We start from the raw sequence: 17,384 nt of genomic DNA on the forward strand, positions 1-17,384 counted from the left end.
ATTCCATTCGTGGTTTGCAAAAAAATTGCACAAATGATGTCCGTTATTGAGCGGAAACGAAGAACGAAGCCTGATATGATTTTCCAAGAGAGTGAATTGTTATTGAATTCGGTAGCAGAAAACATTAACAACTTAGAGAGTAAGAAAACAAATTATAGCCTACACATCACATATTTCACTCAAAAAAATAAGGCCGTATTCCGTAATTCTTCATTACAAAGTCACCCACTCGAATACCGTACACGATGTAAGCTATAATCCAGAATTCATCTTAGGCCTTCCTATGTGTTGGGAATTCCAGGTTATGTTGGATCATGAGTAACCATGACAGTGTTGAGGCTACAATGTGTCTGAAAATCAGTGTCGTCCCAGTCCTCGAAATATGTCGCACGTCCTTTTATCCACCCTGTACGTTTATTAATTGCATAATCTTGATCATTTATCTCGTCGCTGTGACTTTGTCTTTCAGTTAGATATTCCAGCCGTGTACGAGCTGTCATCTTGGAAGGTTATTATCTGAGATCTCCCAATTGACCGGACAACCAATCTCCGGTATGATTCCGGATATCCGACATAACGTTGTTGGTAAATACAAACTTACCTGCTGTCTCGGTTTACGTAGCTTTAAACTAAGATAAAAAATTCTACTCGTGCTGGAGGATCGTTCGTTCGTAATCTGTTTACTTTCCAGGGTCGGTTTTTCCCTCGGACTCAGCAAGGGATCCCACCTCTACTGCCTCAAGGGCAGTGTTCTGGAGCTTCAGACTCTGGGTCGGGGATACAACTGCGGAGGATGACCAGTACCTCCCAGGCGGCCCCCACCTGCTATGCTAAACAGGGACCTCGTTGGGGGATGGAAAATTTAGAAGGGATAAACAAGCAAGAGGGAAGGAAGCGGCCGTGGCCTTAAGTTAGGTATTGTTGGGAGATCAGAAGAATGCCCATGCCCGGTGAGGCACGGGGCAAAGGGGTTTTCACCAGCATACCCAGTGACGCAGTGTTTACCATAGCAACTCCGCTACTACCCAGACGACTTTATATTATCTTCTACTGGCAGCTCTTCGCTCTTGTCAGTTGTAATCCAGCAAACTGCAAAGTGTGAGTCAATGTTTTCGTGTAGTAGATAAGAGCAAACTGTGGTGTAGTGGTTAGCGTGATTATCTGCCACCCCCGGAGGCCCGGGTTCGATTCCCGGCTCTGCCACGAAATTTGAAAAGTGGTACGAGGCGGGCGCTGGTGATTACAGGTCTTAATATCGGCATTTCGTTTAGATTTATCCTGTAGTGAAAAATACACGACCATGACAGGACTCGAACCTGCAATCTTCGGATCCGAAGTCCGACGCCTTATCCATTAGGCCACACGGTCACGCACTAGCGCTCCTTAGCAAAAAAAATTCTCCTCACTTCACCTCACCATACCATACACTTCCTGGTATAAAATTTGACCGGCTCAAAGTTTGCTAAATTCCCGACTGCAAGGACAACCGAAAGAAAGAATAATGTGATTAATCACCGTAACTTAAGCAAGATCCGCCTCTGTGGTTTAGGGGTTAGTGTGATTAGCTGCTGCCATCCCCGGAGGCCAGGGTTCGATTCCCGGCTCTACCACGAAGTTTGAAATGTAGTACGAGGGCTGGAACGGGGTCCACTCAGCCTCGGGAGATCAGCTGAGTAGAGGTGGGTTCGATTGCTACCTCAGCCATCCTGGAAATATTTTTCCGTGGTTTCCTACTTCTCCTCCAGGCAAATGCTGGGATGGTACCTAACGTAAGGCCACTTCCTTCCATCTTCCTCATCTATCCCTTCCAATTATTCCACTCCCCACCATGGCGCCTGTTCAGCATAGCAAGTGAGGCCGTCTGGGCGAGGTACTAGTCCTCCTCCCCATTGCCACCCCCCGACCTAAGTCTCATGCTCCAGGACACTTGAGGCGTTAGAGGTGGGATCCTTTGCTCAGTCCGAGGGAAAACCAACTCTGGAGGGAAAACACATTAAGAAAGAAATAATAATAATAATATTACTACTACTACTACTACTAATAATAATAATAATAATAATCATCATCATCATCATCTGTTTACCCTCCAGGTTCGGTTTTTCCCTCGGACTTAGCGAGGGATCCCACCTCTACCGCCTCAAGGGCAGTGTCCTGGAGCTTCAGACTCTTGGTCGGGGGATACAACTGGGGAGAATGACCAGTACCTCGCCCAGGCGGCCTCACCTGCTATGCTGAACAGGGGCCTTGTGGAGGGATGGGTAGATTGGAAGGGATAGGCAAGGAAGAGGGAAGGAAGCGGCCGTGGCCTTAAGTTAGGTACCATCCCGGCATTTGCCTGGAGGAGAAGTGGGAAACCACGGAAAACCACTTCCAGGATGGCTGAGGTGGGAATCGAACCCACCTCTACTCAGTTGACCTCCCGAGGCTGAGTGCACCCCGTTCCAGCCCTCGTACCACTTTTCAAATGTCGTGGCAGAGCCGGGAATCGAACCCGGGCCTCCGGGGGTGGCAGCTAATCACGCTAACCAATACCCCACAGAGGCGGACACTAACAATAATAATAATAATAATAATAATAATAATAATAATAATAATAATGATAATAATAGAGTATAACCTTCGAAGAGGCCTGGTGCAGGTCTTTCATATATTTACCTATAGGTGACCTGTCTATCTATGAAGATGAGGCACTATCTGTGACGAATTTACACACATTTACCCAGTCCCCGAGTCGGAAGAGTAAACCTGCAATCGAGACCGGGGTCTCTTGGCCTGGGATCTCAGTATGCTAACCATTTAGTGTGATTTATAGTGATAAACTATTTGTGAACGTGCTGGTAGATTGGACATAGCCCTCAGTGACGATCGTATTCTAGCCCTGAGTCAGTTACAGGAATTACCACTGGAGTATAACGTCAAGGTTAATAGTATCCGAGCATCTTTTACTCGTCGCCTCTTTAGCTCAGTGGCAGAGCACTGGTCTTGTAAACCAGGGGTCGTAAGTTCAATCCTCACAGGAGGCACTTTGTTTTCCTTCCGTTTCTATTAAAAATGTATTTTTCTTTGCTAGTTGCTTTACGTTGCACCGACACAGATACGTCTTATGGCGACGATGGGACAGGAAAGGCCTATGAATTGGAAGGAAACGCCCGTGGCCTTAATTAAGCATCTGTCTGGTGTGAAATTAGGAAACCATGGAAAACCATCTTCAGGGCTGCCGACAATGGGTTCCAAACCCACTAACTCCCAGATGCGAACTTACAACTGCGCGCTCCTAACCGCACGGCCAACTCGCCCGGTATTCGTTCCGATATCGGATGTGAAATTCTTGTTAAAATTATTCAACAAATTCTAAGTTACATTTTCATAAGAATGTAATGTCTAGGACTGAACATAATTCAAGGCTACGTTTACACTAGAAATTTCTTGTAGCAATTTACTTGCACAGAGCAACTTGCTGCATCACTTGCAAGTCTAAACTCCCCAGCTAGCTGAATTGCAGCGGTTAGCAATCTCTTGTACAAGAAGCTTGCAGCCAGTCTCGTGCAAGCAGTGTGAAGGACATTTTGTGTGCTTCCACAAACTACTTGCACCTATAGAATCCAATCCTTTCTTTGTGCAAGTGGTGGGCGCAAGTTGGTGAGTAGGTGGTCACATTTCACACTTTGTTTCTGAGTATATTGTAATTTAATTTGAAAAACGTAATTACATTCATGCAATAACCACGCATAAGCTCAAATTATTTTTCAGAATTGGAGGAAAAATCTGAATGATCCAGGAAGAACAATAGTGAATTGATACAGAAAATCGAGAGCTTCCCAGAAATTTGGGATGTTCACCGGCGTGAATTCAGAGACAGAAGTAAGAAATGTAATTATGTAGAAATGTAATTATGTAATTATTAAAGAAACTAGTGTGAAAGAGAACGAGGAGTAACAAAATCTGTCAGACACTGGGACGGCGACCTTCAGAGTGAACTGGAACATGAGAAGTTGCTGAGGAAACTTTCTGGATCAGCAGATGGAACACTGAAGCAGCTCGAGGGAGAAGTCGTCCAGGAGGGACGTAAAGATCGTGCCAAACTTGGCTCTGGAAAAATCACATGATCATAAATATGTGTTTCAATAAACGAAATTTAAACTGATATTATTACTGTATTTGGATCTAACAAATCGTTTACGGGAGACATTTGTATGGAATTTAGAAGCGACAAGTGAAAATTCAGTGCATCGAAAAGGGGAAATTGACTCAGAGCAAATGAAACTATCACCAATGAAATAATCAATTCTCTATAGCAGGGCCTCTCAGGGTGCATGCGCCGTGCAGTGCACGGGCGCAAGGTGCAGGAGACGACTTCACTAGGTTGACCAGAGTGCAAACTCCCACTCCACTCCCCCTACACCTGTCTCACCCGTTCGGCCTGTCTTCGCCATCTCCACCTTCCCCGCTGATCCTCCCCTCACTGCGAAATGTTTATGTGCGGTGAGCGGTGACACTGTTGTATGGGACAACGTTACCGGTGTTAAAGCACTCTTCTTTCAATTTGGTTTGAGCAGACAATTTATCTTCTCTAGCTCTTCTTTTCCTTTATCTTTGCAATGATACCAGTTATGCCTGCAACAAGGGGCCGGCTGACAGCGATTTGAGAGCCTTCTTTAAATTACAATCACAAATAGGCCTACTCGCAAGCAATCTAGTTTTCATACAAGTCAAAGGAGGAAAAAATACCTTTCACATATGCATGTGGAACCAAATATAGAAATAATCTTAGCTGCTTTTCGATGCAGCTTAGGAAAATCTTCTTAGCACGGGAAACCTTCTTGATAGAGGATTTAAGATTACAAATGCCTCTACAGCAAACTCCGGCATACGAGGAGCTGTTACGAGAACTACGAGAGAAAAGGGACTCGATCGAGGAAAGCTTTTACAGTACAGACGCACTGATAAATAAGGATTGGATGAAAGAGGAATATGAGTTGAGACATTTGGTGACACGCTTTGCAATACACGGCTTTCATCGCCGTATCTGTGCCAAGAAGTCCTACCACCGGGCCAGCCAGGAGTGTGTATGTGTACTGTGCAAAGAACAGTGTGATACATATCACGTAATGAAGTGCAAGAAGAGAACAGTCTCTCTGAAGCAGTTTCGCTCTGAACAAAGTGCTCCTTAAGCGAATTGTAATTTAATTGATGTAATATGTAAATTTTGCACATTGTGCACAATAAAATTTATTATTATGTTGTTGTCTTGCGGTTATCTATTTCACTGATAAACAAGCCGTCTCACCGAACGCTTCGTCGCTCTCAGCGCACTACACCATCCGAGTCAAGCCGAGTTGAGTCGAGTCGGAACGATGCACAGTGCACGGTGTCTCTGCGCCTCGATATGCACGCGTGAGATTTTGAGTGTTTGAGAGGCCTTGCTCTATAGTATGATGATGGAGATCTTTTTGAAGAAAGGCCCCTCTGTATATCTCTCAGTAATGGCCATTCACCAATTACTTCACATCACAGCCTGTGTGGTTACCTGATAGGTAACATAGCGTCACTTATTTTCCATCGGTAATTTCGTGACCCCACCCTAACCCCATGTCGCCAAAGCTCCGAGCGTCCATGGCCTACTAAGCAACTCCTGCTCAGCCCGAAGGCCTGCAGATCACAAGGTGTAGTGTGGTCAGCACGACAAATTATGAACCACGTTCCGCGGTTATAAGACACTGTTAAAAGTAATTAAATGTACATGGACTGTGATGCTGCAGAAGAATTGCTTTATTACAGTATTTAGTCCGTTTATACCGGGCGAGTTGGCCGGGCGCGGAGAGGTGCGCGGCTGTGAGCTTGCATCCGGGAGATAGTAGGTTCGAATCCCACTATCGGCAGCCCTGAAGATGGTTTTCCATGGTTTCCCATTTTCACACCAGGAAAATGCTGGGGCTGTACCTTAATTAAGGCCACGGCCGCTTCCTTCCAACTCCTAGGCCTTTCCTATCCCATCGTCGCCATAAGACCTATCTGTGTCGGTGCGACGTAAAGCCCCTAGCAAAAAAAATTAGTCCGTTTATCTCCAGCGTTGTTTTCCCCCAGACTTAGCGGGGGATGCCGCCGCCTCAAGGGCAGTGTCCTGGAACGTGAGACTTAGGGTCGGGGAGGGTTTACAACTAGGGGAGTAGGACTATGCTACTATGCTGAGCCGGGGCCTCATGAGGAGATGGGAACATTGGAAGTGATAGACAAGGAAGAGGGAAGGAAGCGGCCGTGGCCTTCAGTTAGGTATCCTTTTCATCATCATCATCATCATCTGTTTACCCTCCAGGTTCGGTTTTTCCCTCGGATCCCACCTCTACCGCCTCAAGGGCAGTGTCCTGGAGCTTCAGACTCTTGGTCTGGGGAGTATGACCAGTACCTCGTCCAGGAGGCCTCACCTGCTATGCTGAACAGGGGCCTTGTGGAGGGATGGGAAGATTGGAAGGGATAGGCAAGGAAGAGGGAAGGAAGCGGCCTTAAGTTAGGTACCATCCCGGCCCGGCATTCGCCTGGAGGAGAAGTGGGAAACCACGGAAAACCACTTCCAGGATGGTTGAGGTGGGAATCGAACCCACCTCTACTCAGTTGACCTCCCGAGGCTGAGCGGACCCCGTTCCAGCCCTCGTACCATTTTTCAAATTTCTTGGCAGAGCCGGGAATCGAACCCGGACCTCCGGGGTTGGCAGCTAATCACGCTAACCACTACACCACAGAGGCGGACACGATAATAATAATAATAATAATAATAATAATAATAATAATAATAATAATAATAATAATAATTGTCGGCCTCTGTGGTGTAGTGGTTAGTGTGATTAGTTGCCACCCTCGGAGGCCCGGATTCGATTCCCGGCTCTGCCACGACATTTCTGTGGTTTTCCATTTCTCCTCCAGGCAAATGCCGGGATGGTACCTAACTTAAGGCCACAGCCGCTTCCTTCCCTCTTCCTTGCCTATCTCTTCCAATCTTCCCGCTCCCCAGCAGCAGGTTAAGCCACCTGGGCGAGGTACTGGTCATCCTCCTCAGTTGTATCCCCGATCCATTGTCTCACGCTCCAGGACACTGCCCTTGAGGCGGTAGGGGTGGGATACCTCGCTGAGTCCGAGGAAAAAAACAACCCTGGAGTGTAACCAGATTAAGAATGAAAGATAATAATAAGAGTTAACTTGGAATCGAAACCGAGATGTCTTGCACTGGGTTCCCAGTATGCGTGGTTAGCGTGATTTACAGTGATGAACTATTTGTGGATGTGCAGCTAATGTGGACATTGCCCTCGGCGATGATCGTATTCTAGCCCTGAGCCAGTCACAGGAATTACCACTGGAGTATAGCGTCTAGGTTAACAGTATCCAAAGACTGGAAACGTGTTGCCTCCTTAGCTCAGTGGCAGAGCACTGGTCTTGTAAACCAGGGGTCGTGAGTTCAGTTCTCACAGGAGGCACTCCATTTTCCTCCAGTTTCAATTAAGAAAATTAAGATATTACTTCTTCTTCTTTATCTGTTTACCGTCCAGGGTCGGTTTATTCCTCGGACTCAGCGAGGGTTCCCACGTCTATCGTCTCAAGGGCAGTGTCCTGGAGCTTCAGACTCTGGGTCGGGGGATAAAACTGGGGAGGATGACCAGTACTTCGCCCAAGCTGCCTCACCTCCTATGCTCAACAGGGGCCTTGCGGTGGGTTTGGAAGGTTGGAAGGGATAGACAAGGAAGAGGGAAGGAAGCGGTCGTGGCATTAAGTAAGGTACCATCCCGGCATTTGCCTGGAGGAGAAGTGGGAAACCACGGAAAACCACTTCGAGAATGACTGAGGTGGGAATCGAGCCCACCTCTACTCAGTTGACTTCCCGAGGCTGAGTGGGCCCCTTTCCAGCCCTCGTACCACTTTTCAAATTTCGTGGTAGAGTCGTGAATCGAACCCGGGCCTCCGGGTGTGGCAGCTAATCACACTAACCACTAACCACTAACGACAGAGGCAGACGTAGTAATTTATTTACAGCAGCTAGTAGCCGTACCACAGATCTAAAACTAATAAATATAATAAATAGCACACATATTGGAATATCTGATATATCTTATCCACCACAGTGTCTGCAGTATATATACATTTCCTATTCGTCTGGCGAGTCCTTTACTTTACAGTTAATCTGAATTGAAGCGTGTCAGCGATAGTTTCCTCCGGGCGCAAGAGATAGCGTGGTATCTATCACAAGCACTGCCACACACACCGAGCGCAAGTACACTGGTTGTCTGTATCAGTCGGTCAATATTGATCTGCATTTAGGGCAGTCGCCCAGGTGGCAGATTCCCTATGTGTTTTTCCTAGCCTTTTCTTCAATGGGTGCAAAGCAATTGGAAACTCATTCAACATCTCACTTGGTAATTTATTCCAATCCCGAACTCCCCTTCCTATAAACGAATATTTGCCCATATTTGTCCTCTTGAATTCCAACTTTATCTTCATATCGTGATCTTTCCTACTTTTAAAGGCATCACTCAAACATTTTCGTCTACTGATGTCATTCCACGCCTTCTCTCCACTGACAGCTCGGAACATACCACTTAGTCGAGCAGTTCGCCTTCTTTCTCCCAAGTCTTCCCAGCCCAAACTTTGCAACATTTTTGTAACGCTATTCTTTTGTCGGAAATCACCCGGAACAAATCGAGCTGCTTTTCTTTGGATTTTTTCCAGTTCTTGAATCAAGTAATCCTGGTGAGGGTCCCATATACTGGAACCATACTCTAGTTGGGGTCTTACCAGAGATAAATATGCTCTCTCCTTTACATCCTTACTACAACCCCTTAATACCGTCATAACCATGTGCAGTGAGCTGTGCCCTTTATTTACAATCATATTTATGTGATTACCCCAATGAAGATATTCCCTTATATTAAGAATTAGTGCACCCGCCCCCTACCCTAAAAGGCTCCGGCAAGAAATCTACAGGGCGTTAACGGGTTAAAACGAACAGGCGCATATCTAAAGTTAACTTAGCGGCATACAGTGTAGGAGAAAACGGGGCATACTAGAATGAGAACACAATCCTATATAGTTTCAAATAATTCAATCGGTTTATTGAATCCTGATGATTATGGAAATGAACATATATATATATACAAATGAGGTACATAATTGATTCTACATTTCGTTGTGAATTGTTTATTAACCTTTGGTCTTGTGTGATAGGTCCGACTACTATCTCTCGCGATGCGAGATGCCATGACGTAACGTGAACGGAAAGATTTATCATAAACACTGAAGCTATCCCATATTACTGGGCAAATGAAATCTATACTAATCCGACAAGTCTGAGTGACGCCTAATCTAGAACACACACATTATTTCCCAACGGAATACCTGAAGATAAATTATACAGACAAGGATCAAACACCCGGGTTTGAACCGAACCCTCTCTAGAATACACAATTTGCCGTGCCGTTGGTATGAAACCGTCGCCGACGCTAATTACAGTCACTACATGTTACACAGAGCATCATGAAATATTCACACATTTTATGTACAAGAATCAAGTGAGATACACATCATTCATCCCACCACTGTGGAATGACGGTGCCCACGCCCAGGACTGAACCGATGACCCCAGTAACGCAGGTGGTGCTGAAAACCCTAGCTAATTTATACTCAAATAAATAATAATAATAATAATATAGCAAAATATTAAGTACCAGTTACCGTGTCGCTTATTAGCAAAATACACTAATCTGCCGTGTTAAATAATTCCAACCACATGGTTCGCGCTAGCCATATTCAGTCAGGCACTGCTTCTCTCAGCCCAAAGTTCCTTTTCTTGAGACGAACACACAAAAAAAATATATCTGGCTCAAGGCCGACTCTTACCCCTGCTGTAGGCGGTCATTAGCCTCACCTCTTACGGTCATAACACGCCGTCCCTTTAATGATACATAGTACCGCAGTACACACTCTATTATACTGAGGTCAATTCCTCATTCATAATCCCCTATGTGTGTGATTACAACACCTCACACCGTGAGTTCAAACTTCAAACCGTCCTGACTTCAAAATAAAAAGAACCTCAATTACACATGTACTCTGCACACGGCCGAATCTATGACTTCTAATGCCGCGCCTTTCTCCCAACATCACGACACCGGTTTATAATACTAATATTCGTATAATAATAATAATAATAATAATAATAATAATAATAATAATAATAATAATAATATGCTCTCTCCTTTACATCCTTAATAATAACAATCCTATAAAGTTTAAAATAATTCAATCGGTGTATTGAATCCTGATGATTATGGAAACGAACATATATATATACAAATGAGGTACATAATTGATTCTACATTTCGTTGTGAATTGTTTATTAACCTTTGGTCTTGCACTCACTGCACATGGTTATGAGGGTATTTAGGGGTTGTAGTAAGGATGTAAAGGAGAGAGCATATTATTATTATTATTATTATTATTATTATTATTATTATTATTATTATTATTATTATTATTATTATTATTATTATTATAAGTTTCAGCTGTCCTCTGACATTTTTTACGTGATCTACCTCACTCATACGCAGTAATCATGCCACACCCCCGGTAATCGGATCGAAATGAAATCATCCCTGGTAATTAAATCATATTAAATCATCACACGGTAATAACCTCTTAATTAAATCATAATTAACTCATACTTAACTCATAATGAGCTCATAATTAAATTGTCTCAGGTAATTAACTCATAATCGACTCGTACTTAAATCATCACAGGTAATTAACTCATAATTAACTCGTACTTAAATGATCACACGGTAATTAACGCATAACGAAATCATACTTAAATCATCACACGGTAATTAACTCATAATTTGCGCACACTTAAATCATCACACGATAATTAACTCACAATGAACTTATACTTAAATCATCACACGGTAATTAATTCTTAATTAAATCATACAATTTGATTAAAAGCGGCTCATCTTAAATAGAATCAATCTCTAGCTAAATATTTCAGGGGAGTAGTTGGGCTATCAGCCCGGTGAGCATCTCTTGGAGTTCTGTTACTTCTCACGTAGTTCAACTAACAGTACCATCACTACACATGCAACTACCAGCCCTGGATTAACTCCAGCCTATCTTAAATTATCAATCCTTGAATCTATTAAACTATTAAATCTATTAAACTTAAAAAGCATTCAGTAACTATGAATTTCCCAAATCATGTAAATAAATGAATCTTCTCCCGCAAATAAATTCCCATATTTAAATTTTCCCATATTTTCAATGAAAGTCACTCAGACTTGTTACTAAGAAAAAGAAAACTACGTGCTCATCTTTGGCACATCTACATTTAAATAAGGTTTAATTCTCTAACATCATTGCTACAGTTTTATGACAAATAATTCCCGTCTCCTCTAGTCATGTCATTTAATTAGAAAGTACTCAGCCTAAATCCTTGGGCGGCCCATATTGGGTTTTAGTACTGCTCCATCAGCACCAAGTGATCGCTGATACCTCCAATTCACCACCAAGATGGAATTCCCTGGTCCTCGATCGATGATGACACTTGCAGTTACCTGAGCACTGAACACGTCACTAGTTTATTTCCACGATACGTACGACTCCGTTCCGCGCGCACGTCCGGCCGCGATCTTTGATTAAATTATTCCCGATCGAAGAGTACTGGTACTGGGTACGGGCGTACCTTGTAGTCCGCGATTCAATATCGAGTTACCCTGTACCTCTCAGCCACTGTTCACTTTATTACTACACGTCGCGACCTTGGTGTAATAATAATAATAATAATAATAATAATAATAATAATAATAATAATAATAATAATAATAATAATAATAATAATAATAATAATAATAATATTAATTGTACCACGCGGTACATCCCTACGCCGCAACTTTAAATCTTGGGCCAATAAATCCTCCTCTACTGGAGAAAATCTGAACCTTAAAAACTGGACCAATTTATAAGTTTCTCAAGACGTCACTGCAGTAAAATTTTGTGATTACGAAGTTGTCAGTACTGTGTGTATTTCAACGTGCTTTGTTTTCTATTGATCAAGAAGTGTGGACTTTCTCTTATAGATGTCTCTACTAAAAAACTATGATAATGCACCCTGGTGCGAAGTGGAAGAACCTTATTTGAAGAAATTTTGTATTCATAAGTTTGTTCTTTACTAAATTTCTTTCTTTCATTTGTGGGTTGGCAATATAAATCTTTTCTTTCCGCCAGTTTTAAACTTAGCCAATCCAGAATTTCTGTAATTAATTTATGACCAATCGTGTCTTTCTTCTTCGATGTTGATGTGTAACTGTAAGCTACCCAATAAACGACTGTGGGTGTGTCTTAATTATCCATGAAAGGTCTCGAATCTTCCCCGAGAGTATAAAAACTGCTGATTTTCCTGTCTCTCCGCCACTTCTTCTACATCTAGCTTTGTGTATGGACGTGTAGCAGGGGGCGGGTAGCGCCTCTTCCTTCGGGCAGCAGCTCTTCAACAAGGTAATGGCCGTTTAACATTTTTATTTCTTGCTAGCTCAGCAGTTTAACCCGCGGGGCAGGTCCGAAACCTTTAATATGTAACCTATCTCTTGAAATATGTAAAATTCGCCCGTCCTTGTAAAACTTCATATATCTTTAACTGTAATCCGGGGATAGAGAGTGCTTTACCCTCTCGAGCTCCCCTTCATTTTTGATTTGAGGTGACTACGTTTTTATAACCGATTTTCTTCTCTTCCTTAATGTGTTAATTTTTTTCTTATAAGAGTCACCTCCCTAGCTTGGGAATAGCCCCTGTGTCATCGGCCTAGTGCCTCTTAGGTTTTAAAATGTGTATTTAGGAGTGCTAATTCTCTCCTCCTTTCCTTTTCTGCATTTAGGGTCATTTAAATTAACCTATTATTTTTCTTTTAAGGCCCTGTAGGCTGGGTACGAGATACCCCTGTTTAATTCTTGTAAGTTGTGCCTTGATTGCAAGTGATTTTAAGTCTGGTATTGCCTTTAATAGGCTTGAAAAATTGAGATCGGGTCAGCTCTTTCTTGTATTTGAATATGTGCCTCTAGGAGACTTGACATTGCCAGATGGGAGCAAGTGCTTCATGCAATAAGGGGATTTCTGCCCTTTGGTAATATGTGGTTGTGAGCTGAGAGCTCAGGAATTGTAAAAGGTGGGGCTTGAAGCCCAGATCGTTAAAGTATCTCTAAATTTTGGCTTTCCTTGTCTAGTACCTGATTTGTTAACTTGTTGTTATTTGTTGAATGTTCTAATTCTATGTCAAAATTGTTGAGTTTTGCTAACTTTGAAAATATAACCTTTAATTCAATTTTAATCAATATCTCTGCTTTGTAGTTAGACCCATTCCAGCCCGCACCTTCTTTCACCTCTGCATTCCACGGGTAACCCCGTAATAATAATAATAATAATAATAATAATAATAATAATAATAATAATAATAATAATAATAATAATAATAATAATTTTACAAGTGGAATTAAGTGTTTGCGATTCGCCACAGTTTAAATATTTAGTCATTAGCGTCACGTATGTCAACGCTATGTACTATTCACTCGACTTACTCTCTTTCATTTGAGTTTTAAGTTTTCAAATCATCAAACAAAGAATTACGAAGAGCTGGACAACATAGCTTCGCCCTTCGTGAGCTGAAAGTCCTAACTGAGACGCTGCACCCTTGGCAGTGCTTTTTACAAGAAGGAGGCTACCCCCACTTAAATATGCATATGACCTATCCACGGCCCACTAGAGGTCAAATAGTGAGACCATTAAGTGACCAGTATCCACCTGATGTAAATGAGACACATCCGTGCGATTATTTTTGGTAGGATCTCTTGTAATTCATTAAAGTTTTTTCTCGTTCCCCCACTATTCTGGGGTAAATCCCCGCGTGAATGAGGTGTCTTAACACTAACCAGATGGCCTCTGGTACTTTTCCACTATATATAACGAATTATTCTTTCTCTGTCCGTAAGTTATCAGAAAAAAGGACATTACACACTAAATAAATGCCCCAATTATAACTACCTCTTCTGGATCGAAAAGCGACGCTGGTATATCGATTTTATTAATTTTCACAGCGTATACAATCAAGATGGCTCTCATATTTTGGTTCGAAAAAGTTCGCTTTTCCCCCTTTTCTTGGACGTGAGGTGGGGATAACTTCTCCCTAGTGAAGCACCGGCACAACCACGCCCATGACGTCACTCTTCCGCGGGCTCACCGCTGGAAAAAGAACACGGTTGCGCAATAGATCGCAAATACTGAAATTTATAGAATAAATTTTAAAGACTTATTCATCTGTCTCAGTGATGGTGATATTTATTAACTTCAAGATTTCTTTTCTCAATATAGCATTGCATCTGCAATTTAGATGGCCAGTCTTGACCGGAAGTCCTTGGATCATGCCCCTGTCGGGTACAATAGGTACTTACAGTGATCCACAAAGGGAACTTTTACCCCGTCAACGCAGTAATGAAAACTGAGAGGACTTTCCTGGTTCGTGATATCCTTTTCTTGCGAAGATCTTGAAGTGGAAACCGTGGACTGCAATGCGGGTGATCGTGTGTCGTAGGCCAAAGTTGGCATTCATCCAGTCTGTTGACATAAGAGCTGCTGTGGAATAGAAGTCAGGCGATATTTCACTTCACTTGGTGTGTAGTTCTTGGATCAGCCTCTCGTTCTGCACTGTTGATGATAGCGAGTTCTGGAATCGCAGGTGTTCTGCGAAGAATGTCTCCCTTGCTAGCATGTACGTTAGACTAGTTCGTGTATACTTCGATATGCGTAGGATGTGCAGGAAATCAAACGCACTTTTTGAATACCTTGAGGAACATGGCCTATTCCTAACGAACAGACGTGACGAGAAGACATACATAGCCTTCAACGGCACCAGCACCATTGACCTCCTCTTCAAAATCAACGACATAAGAGCATCGCACCAGGAAGTACTATCCAACATTGTAGCAAGAAAACAACTTCCATTAGAAACTACCGTCTTTGTTTTGATTTATCCTCTAGTGAAAAACATACGACCGTGACAGGACTCGAACCTGCAATCTTCGGATCCGAAGTCCGACGCCTTATCTATTGGGCCACACGGTCACGCGCAGATACATCTTACCAAAAACATATTTCTCCTCACCTTACGTTACCTGATGTAAACATTTTTTTTTTTTTTTTTTGCTATTGGCTTAACGTCGCACCGATACAGATAGGTCTTATGGCGACGATGGGATCGGAAAGGCCTAGGAGTTGGAAGGAAGTGGCCGTGGCCTTAATTAAAGTACAACCCCAGCATTTGCCTGGTTTGAAAGTGGGAAACCACGGAAAACCATTTTCAGGGCTGCCGACAGTGGGATTCGAACCTACTATCTCCCGGATGCAAGCTCACAGCCGCGCCTCTCACCGCACGGCCAACTCGCCCGATGATGTAAAAAAATTAATTGGCTCAAAAATTGCTAAAATCGTGACTGCAAGGACAACTGAAAGAAAGGGTAATATGATTAACCACCGGGCGAGTTGGCCACGCGCGTAGAGGCGCGCGGCTGTGAGCTTGCATCCGGGAGATAGTAGGTTCGAATCCCACTATCGGCAGCCCTGAAGATGGTTTTCCGTGGTTTCCCATTTACACACCAGGCAAATGCTGGGGCTGTACCTTAATTAAGGCCACGGCCGCTTCCTTCCAACGCCTAGGCCTTTCCCATCCCATCGTCACCATAAGACCTATCTGTGTCGGTGCGACGTAAAGCCCCTAGCAAAAAAAACAGTAACACGGGGCACCACTGTGTGGTGCATGCGAAGTGACTGTCCTTTGTTTAGTACTTAGGTTTCCACTAGTAGCGCTGAGGTAGTCCGCCTCTGTGGTGTAGTGGTTAGCGTGATTATCTGCCAGCCCGGGTTCGATTCCCGGCTCTGCCACAACATTTGAAAGGTGGTACGATGGCTGGAACGGGGTTCATTCAGCCTCGGAAGGTCAACTGAGTAGCGGTGGGTTCGATTTCCACCTCAGCCATCTTGATTTTCCGTCGTTTCCCATTTCTTCTCCAGGCAAATGCCGAGATGGTACCTAACTTAAGGCCACAGTCACTTCCTTCCCACTTCCTTGTTTATCCCTTTCAACCTTCCCATCCTTTGCTAAGGCCCCTGTTCAGCATAGCATGTGAGGCCGCCTGGGCGAGGAACTGGTCATCCTCCCCACTTGTATCCCCGACGCAATGTCTCACGCTCCAGGACACTGCCCTTGAGGCGGTAATATGTAATCGCTCGCTGAGTCCGAGGGAAAATACAACCCTGGGTGGTAACCAGATTAAGGAAGAAAGAAAGAAAGAAAGCGCCGAGGTAAGTATAAGTGAGTAGAATGCACTGTTGGTTGTTGTTCTGGTGTGGCGGAGAATACGCGCCGCGGCGATAGAAAAGACCTCTGGAATGGAGCGTGGCTTTTGTTCTCAGGACAGAGATTGGATGTACGAGAATACGTGAAAGCTAATAAATGACCTATTTTTCTTGCCGTAATCCCCGAGATTAAAGGAGGAGTTAATAAAGTGTAAGGTTACCCTCCGACTCCATGACACTTTGAAACGTCGCGGGCCTCTTTAGCCATTTTTCTATTGCAGTGGTAGATAACATCGGCCACTGCCCTTGACCCATGATCCTTGGTGATCCTGGACTACTACATTAGGTTATAAAAGTATATATATTTCTAAGGGCAGATTGGTTGGACCCTAGAAGGCGTAGTGAACACATCTCCTCCAGAAACATTTCTAGATAAGAACAGAAACACTGAAACTAACATATTATGTTATAATCCCTTTGGGACTGACTCTGTATTACTATTTCGAAGAGTCAACCAACTATGTGGACCTCAGAATCCCCATTATTGCAATATAACCATTATTCCGGACCCCAGGTCCATGCCATAGAATAGCATACGTAGAGGTCCTATGCGGGAATTTTCAGAAATTATGTATGGGTGATCCATCTCTGTGGTGTAGTGGTTGGTGTGATTAGCTGCCACCACCGGAGGTCCGGTTTCGATTCCCGGCTCTGCCACGAAATTTGAAAAGTGGTACGAGGGCTGGTACGGCGTCCACTCAGCCTCAGGAGGTCAACTGAGTAGAGGTGGGTTCGATTCCCACCTCAGCCATCCTGGAAGTGGTTTTTCCGTGGTTTCCCACTTCTCCTCCAGGCAAGTGCCGGGATGGTACATAACTTAAGGCCACGGCCGCTTCCTTCCCTCTTCCTTGTCTATCCCTTCCAATCTTCCCATTCACCCGCAAGGCCCCTGTTCAGCATAGCAGGTGAGGCAGCTGGGGGTACTGGTCATCCTCCCCAGTTGTATCCCCCG

At 43.7% G+C, this 17,384-nt stretch overlaps 4 non-coding genes across 4 annotated transcripts; 2 read left to right on the forward strand and 2 right to left on the reverse strand.

The window, feature by feature from the left end:
• Positions 1-1,295: 1,295 nt before the first annotated feature.
• TRNAR-UCG (transfer RNA arginine (anticodon UCG)) lies at positions 1,296-1,368 on the reverse strand. The gene has a single exon. It is a non-coding gene; the product is annotated as a tRNA-Arg (tRNA).
• Positions 1,369-2,951: 1,583 nt separating this feature from the next.
• On the forward strand, positions 2,952-3,023 carry TRNAT-UGU (transfer RNA threonine (anticodon UGU)). Its single transcript has one exon. It is a non-coding gene; the product is annotated as a tRNA-Thr (tRNA).
• Positions 3,024-7,394: 4,371 nt separating this feature from the next.
• TRNAT-UGU (transfer RNA threonine (anticodon UGU)) lies at positions 7,395-7,466 on the forward strand. Its single transcript has one exon. It is a non-coding gene; the product is annotated as a tRNA-Thr (tRNA).
• A 7,603-nt stretch (positions 7,467-15,069) lies between these two features.
• On the reverse strand, positions 15,070-15,142 carry TRNAR-UCG (transfer RNA arginine (anticodon UCG)). The gene has a single exon. It is a non-coding gene; the product is annotated as a tRNA-Arg (tRNA).
• Between the last annotated feature and the right edge of the window lie 2,242 nt (positions 15,143-17,384).

Source organism: Anabrus simplex, chromosome 11 (assembly GCF_040414725.1).
Source record: "Anabrus simplex isolate iqAnaSimp1 chromosome 11, ASM4041472v1, whole genome shotgun sequence".
NCBI classification, from domain to species: Eukaryota; Metazoa; Arthropoda; class Insecta; order Orthoptera; family Tettigoniidae; genus Anabrus; species Anabrus simplex.